Genomic DNA, 22,900 nt, shown 5'->3' on the forward strand with positions numbered 1-22,900 from the left:
TGGCAGTAAATGTTTTGTTGGTTTCTGGAAAACAAGCTGTTTAAAAACTTCCTAAGGAGTACGTCACAATGGGCAGGCACTGCCCCTAACCTAGCAGCACTGAATGCGCTGTGCAATGGCTGCTGGAAAAGAAACATGTTTTGTTGCTGGCTGCAATGAACAATGTGTGTCTGTGCACATTCTCCCATTCCCAGAGAACAAAGCTGCATGGCTTCATTTTATTTTTCATGGCAACATCCCAGCCACATTGCCAAAGTGTGAGTGCAAACCTTGAGTTTAGGGGTGGGGCCAGCTGCAGCTTGCTTCGATCAGGCGTAACCAATGACATATAAGTGCATATATCTTTGCCACCTGTTTGTTGGTGCAAACATTTTGTTCTTATAGTTGCTGTGGTGAAATCATGAGAGATGGGTAAGCGGAAGATTAACACACTGAGCTGTGGGATGGATAGACAACTGTATTAGATCCTTTCTAAAACTGCAGCTCTTGGGTCTTCCTCAGTGATCAGTATCCGTCACAAATAGCTCCAAGGTGCAGTTGAAAACAGAGACAAGATTATGGCCACCCCCCATAATCTTAGACAAGATTATGGCCTACAGTCCCCACGTGTTCATTAATGCACGTGGGGACTGTAGGCTGGCCAATGTGGTCTGATACCATACACTAGCTTATGGGTCTTCAATTCTGGTCCTCGAGGTCCGGTGTCCTGCAGCTTTTAGATGTGTCCCTGATCCAACACAAATGGTTACAAATGAGTCAAATAGTCAGGTCATCAGCAGGACTCTGGAGAATGTGACTGCATGCTGAACAGCTTATTTAGCCATTTGATTCAGGTGTGTTGGACCAGGGACACATCTAAAAGCTGCAGGACACCGGACCTGGAGGACCAGAATTGAAGGTCCCTGCTTAGGTGTTATCACTCAAATACAGGAGAAGATCATGCCCATTTTGATAGGTGTCAACATACATGGTCTATTAAAGTTTGTTTGCTTACAGGGGAAGATGACCATGCTAACCCCTCTCCATAGCCAAAAGAACCAACTCTGGGTCTGTGAGCTCGGTGTGAGTTCATCCTTGACCTTGGAAACACATTACACCAGGGTGCACTTTGGGAATAAAGCATATTGGGTGAAGCAGACGATGCTTTTGGTCATGTTCTGCTGGATAACCTTGGCTCTTGCTGTCCATATGAAAGTCCCAAGATGCGCCTATATAGCACCTATATAGTAATGTTGCAGGCAATGTGCACCCGGGCCTTTCATGCAAACTGCGTTCCCTGATGGCAGTGCCCTCTCTCAGCTTGCCCCCTATCACAAAGCAAAAATGGTCCAGGAAAGATTTGAGGAGCATAAAAACGAGTTTGAGGTGCTGGCTTGGCCTCCAAATTCTCCAGTTCAAACAACCTTTGTGGGATGTGCTTACGAAACCAGCCTAATCCAAGGAGGCGCCACCTAAACGATTTAAATGATCCTCTGCTAATCTTGATGCCAGACATCGCAGCAAAACATCATGGGCTCTAACTAATCCATGCCCAAGGTCAGGGGTTTTCTGCCATCACCGGGGGGAACGATTATGACTACAGGTGCTGGTCATATAATTAGAATGTCACGGAAAAGCGGATTTATTATAACTATAATAATAATAATTATTATTTTCTTCTTAGTGATTCCATTCAAAAAGTGAAACTTGTATATTATATTCATTCATTACACACAGACTGAAATATTTCAAGTGGTTATTTTTTTTAAATTTTGATGATTAGAACTGACAACTAATGAAAACCCGAAATTCATTATCTCAGAAAATTTGAATATTGTGAAAAGGTCCAGTATTGAAGACACCTGGTAACACACTCTAATCAACTAATTAACTAAAAATACCTGCAAAGGCCTTCAAATTATCTCTCAGTCTAGTTCTGTAGGCGACACAATCATGGGGAAGACTGCTGACTTGGACCGTTGTCCAAAAGACGACCATTGACACCTCGCACATGGAGGATTAGACAAAAGGTCATTGCTAAAAAGGCTGGATGTTCACAGAGCTCTGTGTCCAAGCACATTAGTAGAGAGGCAAAGGGAAGGAAAAGGTGTGGTAGAAAAAAAGTGTACAAGCAATAGGCATGACCTCATCCTGGAGAGGATTGGGAAATAAAACCCATTCATAAATACGTATGCAAGACAGAGTTTCAGTTGTTACATTCCTTGAGTCAAGCCTCTCTGGAACATGGGACAGCGTCAGAAGGGTCTCGTCTGGCAAAAAGGGCACTGGACTGCTGCTCAGTAGTCCAAAGTTCTGTTCTCTGATGAAAGTAAAGTTTGCATTTCTTTGGAAATCAAGGTCCCAGGGTCTGGAGGAAGAGAGACAAGGCACAGAATCCATGTTGTTTGATGTGTAAAGTTTCCACAGTCAGTGATGGTTTTGGGTCCTATGTCATCTGCTGGTGTTGGTCCTCCGGGTTTTCTGAGGTCCAAGGTCAACATAGCCCTCCACCAGGACGTTTTAAAGCACTTCATGCTCCCTGCTGCTGACCAACTTTATGGAAATGCAGGTTTCATTTTCCAACAGGATTTGGCACCTGCACACAGTGCCAAGGCTACCAGTACCTGGTTTAAGGACCATGGTGTCCCTTTTCCTTTTTTTTTTCTTTTTTTGGGCTTTTTCGCAGCTCTAGTGGCTCGCTTTTTATGAAAGTAGGCTGACAGGAAGGGGGTGGAAGAAGGGGAGAGACATGCGGCAAAGGACTGCGGGTCGGATTTGAACCCGGGTCGACTGCGTCGAGGACTAAGGCCTCCGTACATGAGTTGCGCTACCCGCTGCGCCGCGAGCACACCGTCCCTTTTCTTAATTGACCAGCAAGTTCGTCCTGACCTTAATCCCCTACATATTGGTAAGAGGAAGATGCGATACGCCAGACCTAACAATGCAGAAGAGCTGAAGGCCACTATCAGAACAACCTGGGCTCTGATAACACCTGAGCAGTGCCACAGACTGATGGACTCCATGCAACTCTGCATTGCTGCAGTAATCCAGGGAAAAAGATCCCCAACTAAATTTTGTACATGCTCATAGTTTTCATGCTCATACTTTTCAGTGCCCAACATTTCTGGAAATCCTTTTTTTGTATTGGTCTTAAGTAATATTCTAACTTTCTCAGATACTGAATTCGGGATTTTCATTAGTCGTCAACTATAAGCGTCAAAATTAAAAGAAATAACCACTTGAAATATATCACTGTGTGTAATGAATGAATATAATATACAACTTTCCCTTTTTGAATGGAATCATTAAAAATAATCACCTTTTTTTTGATATTCCAATTATATGACCAGCCCCTGTATATATTATATAAGGCAGATATGTATTTTCCCTAATTGGTGAATATGCTCCTACTACTGATTCATATGCAACTCCTCTTTAAAGCCAGAAGAGGGCAGCATTTTCCAAATCCTCCAATTCTGGGGACTTTGTGCCTTCCAGCACACAATTGGTTGCTTTTGTCTTTGTTGTTTTTTTGGACCTGTCATTTCCATGGAGGATCATTTAAAACTCTGCCCCCTAGGACTTCCTGATATTGATTGGTAGCTCTAAGCTCAGCTGGCATTATTGATTGGAATCCTCTAAAAATACAATAGATGGGAGCAGTGAGAATGAGCCAAGTTTTGGTTCACACAGCAGATCAGCCCAGTGACAGCAGTTGCGGCAATGTATTTGTGTGTGTGTGTGTGTGTGTGTGTGTGGTTGCGTGTGTGTACAAAGGAGTGACTGCAGGTGAAGAGTTCTTATGAAGGAACACAATCCCCAAAAATGTGTTTAAATGTGTCATTAAAAAGACCAGGGCGCAATACAACATAGCAACCACAAATGTAATCACTCCCAATTTGTTTCATGTGTTAATTTATTTTTATCATCTGGATCCTTGACTTGAATTTGTATTCAGGATTGTTTCTATAAACTATTATACATGAGTAATCAATGTCTTGCCAGTTAAAATCAACATTCTGTGTTTTCTGAGTTTGAAGAAAGAAGGAAAAGGGTGGCAGGTATACTAGAAAAGTGAAATGGGAAATTTTTTTGAATTTAATAATTATTTTACATTGTGTGCTTTTGCACAAATATTTAGCTACATCAACGATCCTTCCTGTTTTTTATGCACTGCAATAGTTAAATCTCCTGCTTTGCGCACTCGGCAACACTAAAAAAAGTCAGTTAATTTGGCCAGAACATCTCTTCAATTGCTGGTTGTCTGTTATGTATCGACTGTGTGAGAGTCTGTGTTTAAGCAGGAATAACCCTCCTTGAACACCAAATTGAAGCTATAACAGGAGCCGTTGTTTAAACCGTGGACATCGCTGTATGCAGGGTTGTATACCCCTAGAACATTTTAACACTTTTTCACATTACAAACACAAACTTCAGGGTGGATTTTATGTGACAGAATAACAAACTAGCACATGACTCTAAAATGGAAAGATTATAATGTATGGTTTTCAAACTTTTTTTAACAAGTAAGAAACTGAAAAGTCTGGCATGCAGTTTTATTCAACCCCTTTTAAGCGGATTCTCTTAAATAAAATCCAGTGTAACCCATCATCTACTAAAATATAGACTAGTTTCCGCCTGTGTGAAATTCAGGTCTAGAATAAATGCAGCTGTTCTATGAAAGCTTCTGTGATTTGTTGGAGAACAGGAGTTAAGAAATGGGATCGTAACAGACGTGAAACACGGCAGACAGATCATGCAGAAAGTTGTTTCAACCAGGGTTAGGTTTTACAGAACATTCCCAACTTTAATCATCCCACAGAGCAATGTTAAACTGCAGACATGCCATTCACCTAAACTGTTGGCCACGATTGGCCAGAACATCCCTTCAATCCCATCTGTTGCTAGAAAAAACAGTCTCATTTACACTTCACTCCCATCAAACCCATAATGACCTCTTTGAACAAATCCAGTTTGGTGTATATCCCTGCCACAGCACTGAAACTGCTCTCATAAAAATCACCAGCGACCTCCTGATGGCAGCTGATTCTGGTTTACTTTCCATTCTCATTCTTTTGGATCCGAATGTGGCCTTTGATACGTCTTTTCACTCAATCCGTCTCTACAGATGGCCATCATCTGGCTTTGCTGACACGCCCCTTAACTGGTTTCATTCTTACCTTTCTGGCCATCAGTTCATTCAGCTAAAGTCCTTCAGTTCCCATACATCCCCTCCCCTTTCACAACCGGCGTGCCCCAAGGTTTTGTCCATGGACAACTACTTTTCATTATTTACCTTCTGCCTCCTGGCAATATCTTCCAGAAATTTAACAAATTTTCACTGCTACGCGGATGACACCCAGTTCTATTTATCTAGTGAGCCAAAATCTATATCACCACCATCCTCCCTCACCTCCTGCCTCTCCAAAATAAAATCTTGGTTCAGGACTAACTTTTAAAAACTAAACAGTGACAAGACTGAAATCCTCCTTGTAGAAACAAAATCTGTACTTTCCAAAGTTGACAGTTTTCCCACAATCTCGCCTTCTCCTCAAGTCAAGAGTCAAACTCAATAACACTCTATTGTTCACCTCTCACATCCATAACATCACATGTTCTGCACATTTTCATTTACTGGTACTGGAATGTTAATTGTCTTTGTCCCTTCTTTTCCCCTCACTCTGCATCAGTTCTTATACATAGCCTTGTCACCTCCCGCATTAATTATTGTAACTCTCTTCTCTTTGGTCTCCCCCAAAAATCACTTCATAAGCTTCAAGCTGTTCAGAATTCAACTGCTCCCATTATTTCCAAAACACCCTCATTTCACCATATTATCCCAGTCCTACAGCAACTCCACTACTGGTTCCCAGTTAGATTTAGAATATAATTTAAAATCCTTCTGTACACATTCAAGGCCATCCACAGCATCGGTCCCCCTACCTTTCTGATTATCTTTACATCACTACTTCATCCTGCACCTTTAGATCCTCCTCTTCTGTCCATGTCACTGTTCCTCTTTCCTGCCTCAGCACCATGGGGAGCAGAGCTTTCTCTTGATATTCCTCCAGACATATACAATACTGACACTTTTCCTAACTTCAAATATAAACTCAAAAACACATCTGTTCAAAAATGCCTAATCACTTTAACTACCTGTCCATTGAAAATGTTTTTAATGTGTTAGTTTTATCATGATTTGTTGTTAATGTTAAAATTGTACTATATCCTTAGGTGCTCTGAAAGGCACTTTTAAATAATGTATTATTATTTTATTTACAATGGGTAATGAGAACATTTACCAGGGAAACCGTAAGAGGTATCTCAAGGATTTGCAAGGATCTGCACCTCAGGTGGGAGAATCTGTTAATGGGAAAACTAGAGCTATAAGAAGGAATACACTGTACTACTTTCAGTTTGCTAAAATCCATGCAGGGAGAATACCAAACATTTGGAAAAGGAGCTATTGGTCAGAGCAGACCAAAATGTAACTGCTTCAAAAATTCAGTTCAACTGAAATTCTCTAATGCATCAAACTACTGCAGAGTCATCTGAGTATTTCTGCAGATGACATTGGAAGTCTGAGGTGTAAAGAGTCAAAAGGAATGGGAAGTGTACAGTCCCCTGCAGTGCTTCTTTGCTGCTAACCACCTGCTTAGACACATAATGCTTGAGTCTCAGAAACTTTGGTCAGGTAGTCTCTGATCCTGGCTATTGTTGAGGCCTCCTCCTCAATCTTCTAGAGTTTCTGATAAAGAAAATCAGGTTGAATTGTATTGAATGCACTGGAGAAATCAAAGAACACAATCCTCACAGTGCTGTCTGCGTTGTCTAAATGACAGTGGGTTTGTTGAAGCAAGTGTATGATGACATCTTCATGGTGATAAGCAAACTGCAGGAGGTCCTGATAGCTGCTTGCCTGCTTACACAGGAGTCTCACTAGGACCTTCATGATGTGGGATGTCAGGGCAACAGGTCGAAAGTCCTTGAAGACTGATTGGTGAGTTTTCTTTGGTGCTGGAACAATCCATGAGGTCTTCCACAACACTAGAACCTTCTCTTTGGTAAGACTAAGCTTGAAGAGGTGCAGTAGAATCCCAGAGAGTTGCCCTACTCAGGCCTTTAGGACTCTTGGGTAGACGTCATCGGGACCTGCAGCCTTGTTCCGGTTCAATCTTTCCAGCTCTCTCTTCACCTGACTTCTAGAGACAGAAAAATGGAAAGGGGAAGCAGGGGAGCAGCACCATCTTCTGCTGAGAACAAACATGCAGAAGCAGATGGGTCCATGACTGAGGTGGAAGATAAACTGTCTGAGGCGTGAGAGGGACATTTTGTGTCAAGGGAGGGTGTGATGACTGTTTGGCTGGGGGCAGGAGAGAAGGTTGCTGAGCTTATTCCTGAACTGAACCTGTTGAAGAATGTGTTCAGCTTATTGGCTCTGTCCAGACTTCCATCTGTCCGAACCTCCTCCTGCACGATGCCTGTAATCTTCTTCATCCCAGACCACACATCTTTTAAATTGTTCAGCTGGAGCTTGCTCTCCTGCTTCTTCCTGTACACATCTTTGCTTTCTCATATTTTGACTTTAAGCTTCTTGACTTTAAGGGCTTCCTCCACATCCTGTGACCATTTTCACAGTTCTCTTTTCTGCAGGTTGCCTTTGAAAAAGAGGCTTATATTATGAGCAGAGACAAACCAGATTGTGATCTCATTTACCGAGAGGAGGTCTTGCCTTAGAGATGTCATGTTCTCCAAGTCTTTGACATTTGCATAAAAAGAGTCCAGAGACTTGTTTTCTCTAGTGGAGAGTGAGGCATAAAATCACCAGATATTGCCAGTAAAGGATTTGTGTTTGTAGCTTATCCACAACTGAGCTGATGAGCAACTACTGATGGTGGAACATGGAGTGTTCCACCATCAAAAGAAGTCTCTAAAAATCTCTGGTTTTTGAAACGGGTCCATAAAAGTCTGAGTCCCGACAGGCGGCGGGAAACAACAGTGGTGAACTCTATGGGCAAATAATATGGACAAAAGCTCACTAGCACTTCAATATCGAGGCTGCAGAGACAAAACTTCACAGTGACATGTCCTGAATGACACCATCTGGTCATCAGTACCGCCAATCCACCGCAAGTGCTCTTGCCACTCTTCTTTAAATATCTGTCTGCTGGTATGGTCAGAAAGCCTGGCAAAGAGAACATGGCGTTGGGGATATGATCCGGCAGCCATGTTTCAGTGTAACACATGATACGGCATCCTTCACGTAGCACAGTGTCCAACACCAGTTGTTTCAAAAAACAACTTTTGATCCACAAAAAAGCATAATTTATTTGCAGAATACAAACAGAGTGACTCTAGCATGCAGACACCTGGAACAGCGCAACTCTAGAATGCAAATACAGCACTTTGAATTGTCTTCTTACTGAAAAGTGCTATATAAATAAACTTGTCTTGCCTTGCAAATTCAGCACCATGCTGAGTTTCTTGGTCTACGTGCCCAACATGGCACATCACCCTAAGCACACACCATCCTTAGTGTGAAACGAGGTGTTAAGGTTCTGGTGTGGGGAGGCTTTTTCATTTCATTTTATGTGGGACAGGGAAGGAGGGTAAAGTTCATGGGAAAAGAGATGAAGGTGGATATAAAGCTGCAGACAGGAGTAGAGGTTCACCTTCCAGTGGGACAAAAATTCTAAAGCATGTTCAAGTTTTAGAAGGGCCCCGTCAATCTGACTGAGATTGAGCTGTTTTGATAAGAACGGGTAGAAATTTTGAAAGCCATGTACCATTTTCTTTCTATTTCCCCAATTAGGACCTGCATTATGTTAGTCTGCCACATACAATTCCAATGAAATGCATTGATTAATGGTTCTATTGCATGAGTTTAATTTCTTGGATCTTTAGTTTGTTTTTTATAGTCCTAAAGGATGTAGGTTAGGTTAATCAGAACTGTAAAACTTTGAGTTTGTGTGACTCTGTGCATTACTGGTTGTTTGCATCATATGTCCCTGTGTGGGGTGTACCACACTGATTGCCAGAGAAATATATAATGTCACTGTAACCCTGCAAGGGTTATGCTGGTTGAGAAAATGAATGCATTGATCAAATAAACTAAACAAATATTCAAATTTATCTCCACGCTACACTGCTTTGACATATCTCTTTAGACCATATGCATTCATGCACTTCTCTAGGGCAATCATTAAGATCTGTAGTTATGTGCTGAAACCAGGATTTAGGGTGTGTGTTACAATTTAGGGTACACGGCAATAAATGTAAATATGTCTCGCATTACCTTAAATAGTCATCAACTAGACGCATAGGATACACTTTCTTCTGTTCAGCTGTCTTTCCAAATGACTGATTTTAAATTAACTCCGTCTAAAGCGGGTCCACATCAGAGAGATTTGTTGTAAGCAAAACAGCTGCACTTTCCATTTTTACCTCCCACACTGCGGCAGAGTTTGCGATCGCTTAATCTCTTGGTCTGACTGGATGGCGACTGTGAGGTGTTGTCTGAGTGAAAGTTTGATTTTGGAGACAAATGTCAAAGTCAGTCAGGAGAGGTTGTCTGGAAACTTCAGCTGTTATTTGTTTCCAATCCGAAATTGGAGCTCCAAGACCTCGACTTGCTGCATGGCCTGAATCTTTGTGCACTGAGTCATGTGCAGAGTTTTAGGGAGACTACTTTTTGTAACACGTTATCCTTGCATCTGAAATTTAAAGGTCAGCTGGTTTTGTCATCAAACAAGGCCCTTTTAGGTACAATAGTATTAACCAACAGTAGACAGAAGTATAGTTGCTCTTTTTAGTTTGATCAAACCTTTTAAATGTACAGATGACATTTCACCTTTTTCTATGACGGCATCCAGACATGTTGTATTGATTTAGTTGCAGTTAAGCTCAAAATTATTCATACCCACTGGCCAACTTAGATTTTAAGTTCCTTTAATTCAACAACAAATGTTTTTGACATGCATCTCCATGCATCTCCTAAAGATAATAAACAATGTACAAGAGATATAATTCTTGAAGAAATTTTTTTTTTAACTTTAACTAAACTTTAACTAACTTTTAACTAAAACATTTCTGACCACTGGTATTTTTGACCAATCATCTTCAGTGATGAGCTCCAGGTCTGAGGTTAGAAGGCCTCCTTGCCATCACCCCAATTATTAGCTCGCTCCATATATCAGCTACTGGATTCAAATTGGGACTCCTGTTGACACTGCCTCCAGTCAAAAGAAACATGCTGATAAAAGTAAAAGAAGAATCCAGGGGTATGGACAATTTTGGACTTAAATTTTGTGTAAAAGTACCGTATTGATATAACATAAACGTTTTTCACCACAGGTTTAGTTTCTCCTCTCAGAATATCTCATGGTGTTAACTTTAGTGCATTTTCTGATTCTTCCGTTTAGAATAAAAATAATATCACTAAACAATTTAAGTTCATAGCTCCACTGAGAGATTCATGAAACTGAATAAGTCCATCATGGAACAACTGTATGTTTGAAAAAAAAAAAAAAAAGTCCAACATACAGTTTAAAGTCCTTTTAAATAGATGCCAGACAGAGTTCCAGAGTGACTGGAGTTTTCTCCAGCTCTGTGGAGTATAGGACAACGTAACCCAGCTCCTACCCCAACTGTTGCTGCACACTGCTGGTCAGCTGGCTAAAAGAAAGCTGCTACATTCATCCGTTGTTTTTTTTTTTTTTTTAAGCCTGTATGTAAATACTGCGAAGGTTCTCCAAGAGAATCTCAACCAGGCCCAGGACTTGTGTTAAAGCAGTGTTTTCAGTTTTTTACCTTTGCTTAAAAATAATTAATAATTAAAGTGTAACTCACCCCCATGTAAAAAGCATATTCCCGCCCCCAGACAAATTGTGTATACGTGGGAACGGGAGGGGACGGGGCTGTGTTCAGGGTAGGGTGGGGGGGAGCAGCCGTATGCTTGATTTGCCATATTGAATCATGGAGAGTGAGCAGAGTTATGCTGGTAATCACACCGTAGTTTGGTCTTTTGAAGTTGAGGATTTTTCACCCTCCTCTTCCGCCGGAGGTTGAGGGTGGCTTTTATTTTTATTTTTTGGAGCCCAACGGGTCAGGGTCTTATCAGTTTGAGCGGCTGGCTCTAGGCGCTGACTCAGCGACGCCCCGAACCGGATGCTGCCGAGGCAGTGGAGGACAGGATGGGTCCAGTTATATATTAGATTTATTTCCTGCTTTGTAATCCGGGCGGGATCACCGGTAGCTTTGCGCATCATGATTCATTTGTAATGTGGACATGAAGCGTGGTTGATCTTCTCTGTGCTCTGACTGCAGCAGGCGGGTTTCTATACAAGTGAGGGAAATTCACAGCAACTGCAGTGAAGTTAGTTTTAGGTTGGACAATGGACATTTGCACTTTGCAAATAATTACTGTTTTAAAAAATAAATAAAAATAATGATCAGGATATGTAGACAGTACAATAAGAAAACCATGTTAACAGTTTATGGGCAAAAAAGTTCATTTGGGAGGGAGTTACCCTTTAAGTGATTAAAGCCCCCCCATAAGACAGTTCACCGGTGGTCTGACCCAGCTATTTATACATCATGGAACACCCAGGCATTAGTCCTTAGCCCCCTGGACCACACACATTAGCCTCCTGGACCACACACACACACACACACACGCACACATTAATATACAGTTTCCCTTCCTGTATGTGCACTTACAAGATGCAAGAATTGGGACCAATACTGTAAACTTTCTCAGAGACAAGTAACCCAGTGTTCCCAGAGGAAGCGCCTCTCACTGTGCCTCCGTTTCCTCTTGTCAGGTCATATGTCTGTCTAATCAGATGCACAATAGCATCTCTGTACAACACCTTCATGGGAATTAAGGCCTGTGACTCTACAGGAGGTGAGTCAGATCCTTTCCCGGCTGAGTCATGGTGTCTCTGTCTGGAGTCTGCGAGGCTCCCAGCAACACAGGCCCGCGGGGCAGCTGCAGGGAGGGAGGGAAAGGGAGATGAAAGATTAACCCTTTTGGAAGCAATAATAGTTCTGGAATGACCCTAATCAGAAATGCACATTTGGACACAGCTCCTCTTTGAGCAACCTTTGATTTTCATTTGACAAATAGTAGTCTGGCTTGTTTCAGTCGGTGAAATAAATCAGAGGTAACTTCATAAACTGCCTTGGCTGATGAATGTGGCTTACTAAATGGCTGTTAATGTAATTCAGTTCAAAGTGGTCGAGTTGACAAACGTATAAGACAATTAGCTATTAATCTACTAGATATTGGGTGACATCTGTTGTCCTTCTACATGTGCTCAGACACATAGACTGCTTTTGACATAAAAGTATGGTTTAGCAGTATAAAAGCAATTTCAGTAAATGAATCTGTGGGCGTCTATTCCCACTTGTAAAATCTCTGAATTGTTCTGCTGGAAAGTGTTTCCATTGTTAAACCACAGCAGACAAATTGTTCCACCTACTTCAACCCAAACACAGCAGCAAGTAATTAATGGCAAATTCTGAGTTAGTAGATGAGGGTTGATGTGAAGGAATGGAAAGGCTCTGGTGGGGAAGATGACATGATGAATGTTAAAATTAAAAAGGATTTCTAATAGGAAACATCCTATTTTTATATAGTGCAATCTAGCATTAGAGAGCAGAATGTACTATTCAACCAAAAATAAAGCTTGATTAAGATCAGGATGTGTTTGCCTCAAAGAATCGTACTGAGAATTTAAACCATTGCTAAACTGCTGGCTTTCTAGCCAATTAGTGAATGTGCATAAGTAAAGTTCACAAAATGCATACAGATGCCCACCCATGTGAACAATTTGCATCAGGTTGCCGTTCTCTTCAACAATAAATGCAGAAGGTGCTGACGTGATGGAGAGGGAGAGAGATATGGCTTTTTTTATTTGTAATTACCAGAGACATCTTTGTCTTGACCTTGTGAAGTACTCCCTAAAACCTTAAGGATAACACCCGAGTTCATCAGCGCAAAATCATGATCAAACTGCTGTTCCTAAATGAATATGTGATTAATCTCTCTGACACCTTATATGTACCTGCTTTTTCTGTCCTCACAAATGATTGTTTTTCACATGACTCACCGACTCCTATTTAGCGCTTTCATTTCTTCCTGTTGTGCATGGCCCCAGAGTTATAAAAAAAAATCCCAATCTACGTGTAATAGGATGTACCTGTACCGGTATCTTGGATGATTCCTTCCTTTTTTTTTTTCTTTTTTTCTCCAGCATCAAAATTACCACTAGCTTTTAGCAGGTTTTCTCCCTTAAAATCCGCATTGCAAAAAAAACATTTTGAGAAATAAATTTACGTGACCAGTATTGAATATGTTAACCCAGTATTGAATATGTTAGGACCCACTTGTTTTGTGGGTCCTAAACAAGTAGCGCTAGATTCTATAACCAGTTGAAGGTAAAGAAGATAGGACATTGATATAATACCTGAATCGACTGGTCAGACTGAGTCTGAAAAATCCCAATATTCTGTGCTATTACCATATATCCAAAGATGCAATGTTAAGTAAAATAAAATCACCTGTTGCCTGCTGTGATTGTTGGATTTCATTAGAGCAGCCATCTTCCTTTATAGCAGTAAGGTCTTAAAGCATAGATTATGAATACATTTTTCTGTAAATCGGTCCTACTGTTGGGGCTGTTGTGTTTTGTGCTGGATTTCTTGTAAGCAGCTGTCACAGATATTAATAACCTTTTTATCATGAAACATCTTTTTTATCCTAAACCGGTCTCTCTGTCTCTCTCATTCTCTTTACAGTCAATGAACTTATTCATCGTAAGAGCAAGAACTGGAAAGAGGATGATGACGGTACCGAAATAAAGAACTGCTGAGTTGCATTTGAAGGTCTGTACTACTGATTTTTCTCTGACACTTAAAGAACAGACGTGTAATCATCAGTCATCAGCTGACACTCTTGGAGCCAGACTTTATCACGCAGGAATCAAGGGAGAATGAAAAGTTGCCTTTGTTTGCATGGCTGTCATGATAAAGGAGGATTAGGGGTGTAAGGGCAAAAGGTAAAGCCTCTGACAGATTTCTGGACTCAGTCCCAGCTTAAACCATCAAGAATACCACTAGAAAGTTTAGGTTATTTTTGACCATGACTGCGTGGAGTTCACAGAGGACACCTTAAGCTCTGAGCACACTCATCTCATGGTTGGTGTCTGACTAATGGACACAATCAAAACAGCACAGTATCATTCATCAACATGTGCAGCTGCTGAATTACCGACCTCCGAATTACAGAGTCAAACTTTTAACACCGTCATAGTTGGTTTCTTTATGATTTGTTCAAATTTGAACTTTAATGCAACTAAAAATGCTGGAACGTATCTTTTTTGCAGATGGTCGGAGAACATTTGTAATAAAAGATGTTTTTGCATTTGCTGCCAACCACTTTTTCACACAACTCAATCTGCAAAGATGGTTCTGTGCACTGCAAGCTCACTGAACCACAGCCAAAAGACAGATAAGAGGGTCCTGTTCTCAAAAACATTAAAAACACAATACTACAGGCAGAGAACATACAGTCAGGCTGCTGATACAAGCAGACTGGCGATAGCCACAGTAATGTAATTAGGTGGATACAAGAACGCCTATATCTGGATATTTTCAAGAGTCTCTCCTTTTGCATCATGGAATACTCCCACTGATTATGTACAGCAGTTCCTACAGTAGATTTTTAGGAATCCCCTCAACTTCACTCAAAGGGCTCTCAGCCTTTTGTAATACACCAAAAAATCCAATTGGAGACTGAATTTTTCAGTGTAATTCAACGCCTTAACAACCTGTTAATAAATTACAGTTTGTGCAACCATGTTTATTTTATGACGCCAGTTAGAATATTGCCCAAAGTTTCAAACCAACACTTGCTATCACAGGTCATTAACAGTGCAGAAGTAAGCAGGCACGTCTGCCCTGGCAACAACGGAACAGATGTTGGTTTGATTCCCACACGGAGCCTAAAGATAGCCTGCCAGGTCATTCATACTGATATTAAGTGTAATGGGTCTCTTTGACTCATCTGCAAACTCAATCTCCCACAATCCTCCCACAACGAGGGCTCTGCTGAGCCAGCATTCATCAAAGTCTTACTTTCTGTTTGTGCACCGGTCGCGCATGGCTGCGTGTCAGTGAGATAAATGAGCTGCGATAAAATCCAAAGATAGGTTTCGGTTTTTAATGATGCAGATGTGTACCAGAGGTTCTGGTCGTTCCTGACACCTTTGCACCAAAGTTTATTGGTGTGCTTCTACTCATGACATTCGAGATTTTAACCGTAGGAGTGCCTTATATTTGTTATTCATGTTGTTTAGCTATAGTGAGATGACTTGCCAAGCTTTGAGTAAGACTATCAGGTCTTCTCAAGAAAACCAGATAAGGTTTCAGTTTAAGTGAGATCCTATTTTCTGTGCATGCTTACAGTATGTGTGGGGATTACTAATGTATTTAGTTCTATATATTTACCATTGAGATGTAAAACTTTATCGATTAAATGTAATTGATGCCTGGAAAAAAAGAACAACCAGATAGAAAAATTCATTGATGGTCTCACTGTAATCTCCTTTTAGAATAGTCACAATAGTTGTAGCATTTGTTTGCTGGTCCTAATGGTCACATCAGTCATTGGGGCATGAATTGATGTAATATGACAATCAAAAAGGCTCAAAGTAAAAAATGACATTTCTTTCAGAATTCTGTGCAAAGTGGGTGTATTTGTGTTTTTATATCATTCCAGAGTAAAAAGAGGAAGGAAGAGCCATACAAATGTTTTCCTACTAAAGAGAAGAGAGTTGAAAAATCTCAAAGTTCACCAAGACCTCAATAAGGCCTTGCAAAAATAAATAATATCCCTTCAGATATTTCACATTTTGTCACGTTACAACCAAAAACATCAGTGTATTTTAGCTGGATTGCATGTGATAGACAAACACAACTAGACCTAAACTGCATTTTGTTGCCTTGTACCTGTACCTGTGTAATGACAATAGTGTTGAATCTAATCACAACTAAAGTGCAAAGAAAAGGATCCATGATTTGCAAAGTCTTTTTATTTTATTTTACCAATAAACTTGGCATGCACCTTTATTTAGTACTCTTTATTCTGACAACCTTAAACACAATCCATTGCAATCAGTTGTCTTGCCTGTGTGTGTTCTCATCTTGGTGTAACTTTAGGCTATTAAGATAATTGATACTTAGATGAAGTCAGCACTGAAAAAAAGTTGTTTTCTCTTTAAAGAGACTCATTTGGCATGAAAACTGAAATAAGCTGAGTCCTTTTCATCTACCAAAGTTGACAGAAAACTTCACACAGCTCTCTCTCTCTCTCTCTCTCTCACTCTCACTCACTCACTCACTCACTCACTCACTCACTCACTCACTCACTCACTCACTCACTCACTCACTCACTCACTCACTCACTCACTCACTCACTCACTCACTCACTCACACACACACACACACACACACACACACACACACACACACCGAAAATAGTCAACTTAACTCTATACTTCATGCCCTGCAAATCTCTGTATTTTCTATTGGATATTTTCAACCCATCTATTGAATTTAGTGCACTAGTTGATCTTTTCTTCATAAGAGAACAGCAAGCACTGCAGCCAAAATTTTGCCTTTTTTGACCTGCTGTATATTAGCCAGTCCCCAACAATTTTTTCCCTTCCATTGCAGGAGGTAGATACTTCAGTAGTTCAGTAGTTCAGTAGTAGAAGGGCTTTGCCATCTCTGAGAAAGGCTTCCTTTTTGCCATTAAATGCACAACATTCACTCGATCAGAATCACTAATTTTTGTTGGCCATAACGCGGGATCTTTGAAATGAACGGTGTGATCCATCTCTGAGCGACTATGCTCAGACACTCCCATCGGACAGTAAGCCCCTCCTCCTGCACTGTCTCTGTTATCGCTAGGGATGGCTCTCTCTGCCTCCTCCTAAAACACACGTTGCGGCTCCTTCCCTCAACTGGCCCTTTCAGACTGCACCTGGACCTCTGCCATCTCTCTGCTTTCTGCTCTTTTGGTACTAAGCTTAAGTGTTTTCTGTAAAAGAAAAGGTGTTTTCCCCCTTACACTAGCTAGCGGATGCTATACTTTAAAATCACATTGATAAACGCATTGCTTCTTACCTGGCTCTGAATGGGCATGATTCCTCTGCAATTCCGTTCCTAGACCTGTTCCTGACTCATCCTCAGTTTTAAAAAAAATATTTACTCATAAAATCCCTCAAGCCTTTGGTGTCATCTTCTCTTTTCTATTCTGTGCGCCGGACTTCTGAACCCCTGACATTCTTAGTTTGCAGCGGAATGAATTTTAAAAGTTCCAGCCAGCCGTTGTCCTGATGGTCAAACCATTTTATCTTGGGGTGGGGGGAGTTCTAATGGCCCCTTATTTAAAGAAAACATATTACATATACCTAATGCAGAAATATATATTTTACTCTAATATTAAATATTTTTCCCACAAATATTTTCTAAAAAATTACTTCTGCCTGTATTTTAATGGTCAGAGTATCAATGGTTCCTGCTTCAGTCCCGACCCCCCCCATTCCGTACCCGGACCAGACGACCCCCGGGGATGGGGCTTACATGACCCGTACGAGATTTGATTTGAAAGATCTTGTTGAATCAGTGGAGCATTTTTCTTTCACAATATTGTCGGATAAGAGTTTATAGAAACACGGGAAGCCTTAATTGATTTTTTCAAAGCAAAAAGCTGTGTGCTGAATGGAAGATTAAGTCCTCATTTTGATGTTTTACCTGTATTTCTTTAATGGATAAAGTGGTTATTCTGCGACACCACATGTTGACACAAAAATATGTCTTGAGTTTAAGATTAACGCTTTTGGATTTAGGAGAAATCCCTGAATGTGAAGCTAAGGCCATGATTGATGGGGTAATGGACTACCTGATTGTTCAAAATTATGTTTACGATTTCAGATAGGAGAATCTCGCATTTCTCCGAATATTTAACCCCAGACTCTCAGCAGGAGGTCCAAAGGATGAACAAATTTTTTTCCAACTGATTCTCTGTCAACTCATTTGTGCCAACATTCTCTCTTGGAAATTAGAGATTAACTTGGAAAATGGGGAGTATATGCAAGACAATAATGATTGCTGTTTTAGTCAATTTTGTGGTCTGGTGTAAAAGGAAATGGATGTCAATGGCCTGGTTTGAAAAAGGTAACACTGGAAAAACCTTGTTGTAAAGATGACCAATTACGGTCAGTTATATGTTTAGCTGACAAAAAGTTTTAAAGCATCACGGCCGCAGCAAAAGACAGACATTTTTGATAAAAAGCTGAGGCGCCGAAAGAAAAATTTTCAAGGTGGACAGAATATTCAGTATGTGAAGTTTAGTATTAATCACATTTATGTTTTGGCCACAGTAGTGAGAATCCGGTTATACAGTATAAAAAACACAGTTTAGCTCTTTTTGTTCACTTTAAGACAGGTTTTGAATAAATTAATAGAGATGTTCTACAATATGAAAGATTAAAACCTGGCATTAGTGGAAATAATTTGAATGCCAATTAAAGTTTAAACACTTCTTGAATGATTGCTTTCCCATTCCCTTTGGAGAGAAACATGGAGATGTACTTTTACTGACAATATTTGCTTTTTATATAAAATGTCAGAGCTGAAGAAATTCAGCACTCCAACTATTTGTATTGATCAAAAAATTAAAGGAACACTTTTTAATCAGAGCATTATTTCATGCAAGTGAAACTTGTGGATTATTCCTCTGGTCAGTTCAGTAGTAGAAGGGCTTATTAATCAGTGCTGGCTGTTTTGGTGTTAATGAAATTAACTACAGGTTCACCAAAGGGGCAACAATGAGACAACCCCAAAAAGAGGACTGGTTTTGAAGGTGGAGGTCACAGACAATCTTTCTCTTCTCCCTGTTTTGACTGTTTTTCAGTATTTTTGCATCTGTCCAGGTCTATTATCACTACTGGTATATGAGGTGATACCAGGACCACACAGAGGATGCAGAGACATCAACAGGTATCATTGCCAGAAGCTTTGCTGTGTCTCCTAGAGCGGACTCAAGAGCAGGGAGGAGATTCCAGGAATTACTCTAGGAGAGCTGGACAGGGTGTCTGATGCCCTAAACCCCCCAGCAGAACCACTATCTGTTCCTGTGAGCAATGAGGAACAGGACAAGTATTGCCAAAACCCTACAAAGATACCTCCAGTGGGTCAGTGGTGTGAATGTCTCATACCAAACCATTGGAAATAGACTTGGGTGAGGGTGACTTGAGGGCCCAACGTCCTCTAGTAGGCCCTGTGCAGCTCCATTATGCTGCCTGTAACATTGTTCAGCATGATCAGTTGCATGCTGCATCAGCTTTTCAGTTTCACTTTCTCAGTGACTTCAGATGAAGCCCCTTGTGGGTGGATCATTTTCATCAACTGAGGTGGCACCCTTTAGCTCCTAACACATTACCCTTTCCATATCAGTTTGGATGTCCAGCCGGATTATTTGTTTGAATTGAGATCTGATGCATATGAAAGTGTTCCTTACTTTTTGGAGCAGGGTATTTTATTATATGCTGATGATTTTGTTATCTTGGTTTTAGTTTTAATGAAAATAAGGGAATAGAAGTTCTGTCAGACTCAGCAGGAAGAGCTTTGGGATCCACACTCATCAAGATGAAAATATGTCCTGACCATAGTTTTTGATTTGTCTAAATTTTGTGCTGCAGGGTTGTTTGGCTGTGAGGATGCTCCCAGAAATAATGCTGTCCTCTATAGAGCTATGAGGTGTTTTCTTGGGGTACGCAAGTTTACTTTCAAGCGAGCTGTAGAAAGAGATGTGGTTGGAAGCCTTGTCTTATAAAACAAAGATGTGAAATGGTGAGGTTCTGGACTCCCCTCGTTCACATGCCAACGGAAAGACTGACCAGGAAAAGTTTGAATTGGGACCAAACTCACAGTTACGCTTGATCTAAATAGGTTTTTAGAATATTTTCTCAAATCAAATTAAGGATCTGTTTGAAAACCAGTTATTTGTGAAGTTTAATGTGTTTAATATGGTTATAATGAAAAAGAAGACAAAGGTCACCTTGTGCTCAGTTAAGATCTGGTGGTTGAAGTAGGGAGATTTAAAGGGCTTCCTGAAGACCAGTGTTTATGGGTGTTATTTTAAGTTATTGTGGTATATATTTCCCTGTCCTCTGTATTATGATCTGAGAAGGGATTTCTTTAGGAAGATGCAACAGAAAAACCCTGACATGTGTTGGTTGACTGAACCAAACAAAACAGAAGCAGATGCTAACTGTAGCATCATTAGCGGCTAATTAGGAGTGTTGTCAGTCACTCAGATGAGCTATTTTTATTAGCCAAAAGTGCCAATGCAAGAGAAAAACTTGAAAACTTATTCCTTTCTTTACATAGAACTATTAGGTTAAATTATTTACCTTTGTCTGTGGCACACATACATGGTTCATCAGACAAAGTTGCATACGGATAACCCATTCAGAGCACTTCAAGAGACAGACGTTAACAATCCTGGTATTTTGACATTCTCAGATCTTTTTGGTTCATTGCACCCCCTTGAAAAAACTTTATTTTTGATTAAAATACTTAAAAGTTATCTTTAATTTGTGTGTTTTTCCTACTTATAAAAGGTGGAAATTCAATGTGTCACATGGCTAATCACCATCTGCATCCGAATCATTAATATTCATTAGCAGAATGTAGATCAGGCTTATACACAGCATCAAAAAGAACTCCATGACCAGTATGCGTTCTCTATTTCAGGATTATGGCTCCACATGGGACATGTCTGGGCCTGTGAATGACTACTTGTACACAAGTGTACAGATGTGTAATGAGAAGTGTGGGAACTGCAGAGGAAGCTGAGCGCTTAAGTACGAGTTCCCATCATTTCCTGAGCTAGGCAGAGTAGGAGTTCATCTCCCAGTCGCATGCTGATCGCTACTGCAATCTGCAAACAGCAGCAAAGTGCATGGGGGCTACTGTTACATGTCACTCTTTCAGAAATTTGAAGATCAGAAGACTAATAACACACAGATGAGAATCTCAGGATGAGGCAGTAATTTTGTTTTCATTTTAACTGTGTGCCATTATGTATAATGGTGGGTTTAATGACGTGTTTCTGAATGTCACTGAAAGTGTTGGTCGGGCTCAGGCTGCAGATGGTTTCAAGGGTTATGATTTATCGCCCGAAAAGGACAAAACCATTATTTTAAATGAAACCATTTCTACTCAAGCCAAGTTATTTTTGAGAAATCACATTGCCAAAAGTCAGATGCCTTGTAAGGTTCAGAAGAGCAAGTGGCAATGTCCATCAAGATTTGTTGCTAATTAGAGATAAAAAATAATTTTCTTTTTTTGCCATTTTATTTACTTTTCGCATTGATTGGTCACAAAAATAACCCTACATCCCACCTAGGCTCCACCATAAAAAAGTATGTCATCAAACATCAGTGCCTATTTGAATGCGCCCCCCACGGGTGGTGTCTATAGTGCAAAACTAGAAGAACACCACAGAGTATTTATGATGCAGAAGCTGGTGTCTGATTTGGGATGAATGATTTTCAGCTAAAATAAAGAGCCACTGTAATGTTTTTAATAAGTCATCATTGCATTTTATAATTTCTTGTTCAGATTTAGACTATTTTTGCTGTTTTGTCACTTAAATGTTTGAGATCATTAGAAAAATAACATCAGACAGGGATTTTCAAATCACATATTATGTTGCTGTTGTGTCCACCTTGTTAGCGTTGTTTCTGAGATGAGTGAATTCAATATTTTCACATTGATACAAGAACTTTTTGTATGCAGGTGACACAAAAATATAAATGACAAACCTCTATCAGTAGATAAATACAACCAAACAACGTGTTCATTAAATGGATACAAATGTGACTAACTGCAGCTTTTGACAAGAATAAATAAACTATAATGACGTGTTGAGTGATTGCACAGCAATCCTAAAGTATTTTCCCCCCACAATCAGGCTACTCTTATCATTGCTCAAAATATAATTAGATATTTGTCAGGAAGCTATTGCATAACTCACTTTTTAACTAGTCATCTTTTCTGTTCATGTTTAAACAAGCACTTTTAATGGCATTTATTTTCTCCAAAACTAGACAATCTAGTCTCTCTTGTGGTAATTTATTATACAAAACTATGGCAATAATGTCCTGACCTGATTGCTGTTGTTTGTATGAAGCTGTTTTGACAAACCTAAGCCTGTGTGGCAAGTATGATTTGATAACGCTATATGTTCTCTGTAAGATTGTGGAAAAGATCTAAAGTATTTTCTTTATCTGAGCAATGTCAGGAATTTTAGTCTCCACAGCTTGTAACCAAACGTGACGTATGAGAAGCCACAGCTTAATGTTTAAATTGGGCTTGAGCAATAGTTTTTCAGACTTTCTGAGGGAGTTTTCTGTTTTTCCTTTGAGGCCACCTTTTCCATAATTGGCAGTTCAGGATATGACACTTTTCTGAAAAAACTCTCTGTACTATTTAGTAAGCTGTTTAATTCTCCACTAAGCAGTTTTCAAGCATAAAAGAAGAACATAAATTATGGAAGTAAAAGGATGCATTATTTTCAAAAAATTTTTTTAGCAAAAAATATCTAGAAAATGTGGCATGCATTTTTTTTCAGCCCCTCTGACAGTTTGTAGATCCACCTTTTACTGTAATTACAGCTGCAGGTTGCTTGGATATGCCGCTACAAGCTTCGCACATTTAGAGACTGATTCTTTTTTGGAAAATTCTTTCCATAACAGTTGTAGCACCTACGGACGCATCAGGTATAAACATCCATAGCGCTTGTTCAGGCTAGCGTGCTGTCTGCAGAGACCTGCGTGACACCCTG

General features: G+C 40.2%; 1 long non-coding RNA gene across 2 annotated transcripts in view; it reads left to right on the forward strand.

The window, feature by feature from the left end:
* The window catches only part of LOC105937220, a 117,039-nt gene that overhangs the window by 12,939 nt on the left and 81,200 nt on the right, over positions 1-22,900 (forward strand). For both annotated transcript variants that reach the window (XR_001166921.3, XR_001166923.3), the window contains exon 2: positions 13,780-13,866. This is a non-coding gene — a long non-coding RNA (uncharacterized LOC105937220). The remainder of the gene's footprint in view (positions 1-13,779; positions 13,867-22,900) is intronic.

The sequence above is a fragment of the Fundulus heteroclitus genome, chromosome 22 (assembly GCF_011125445.2).
Source record: "Fundulus heteroclitus isolate FHET01 chromosome 22, MU-UCD_Fhet_4.1, whole genome shotgun sequence".
NCBI classification, from domain to species: domain Eukaryota; kingdom Metazoa; phylum Chordata; class Actinopteri; order Cyprinodontiformes; family Fundulidae; genus Fundulus; species Fundulus heteroclitus.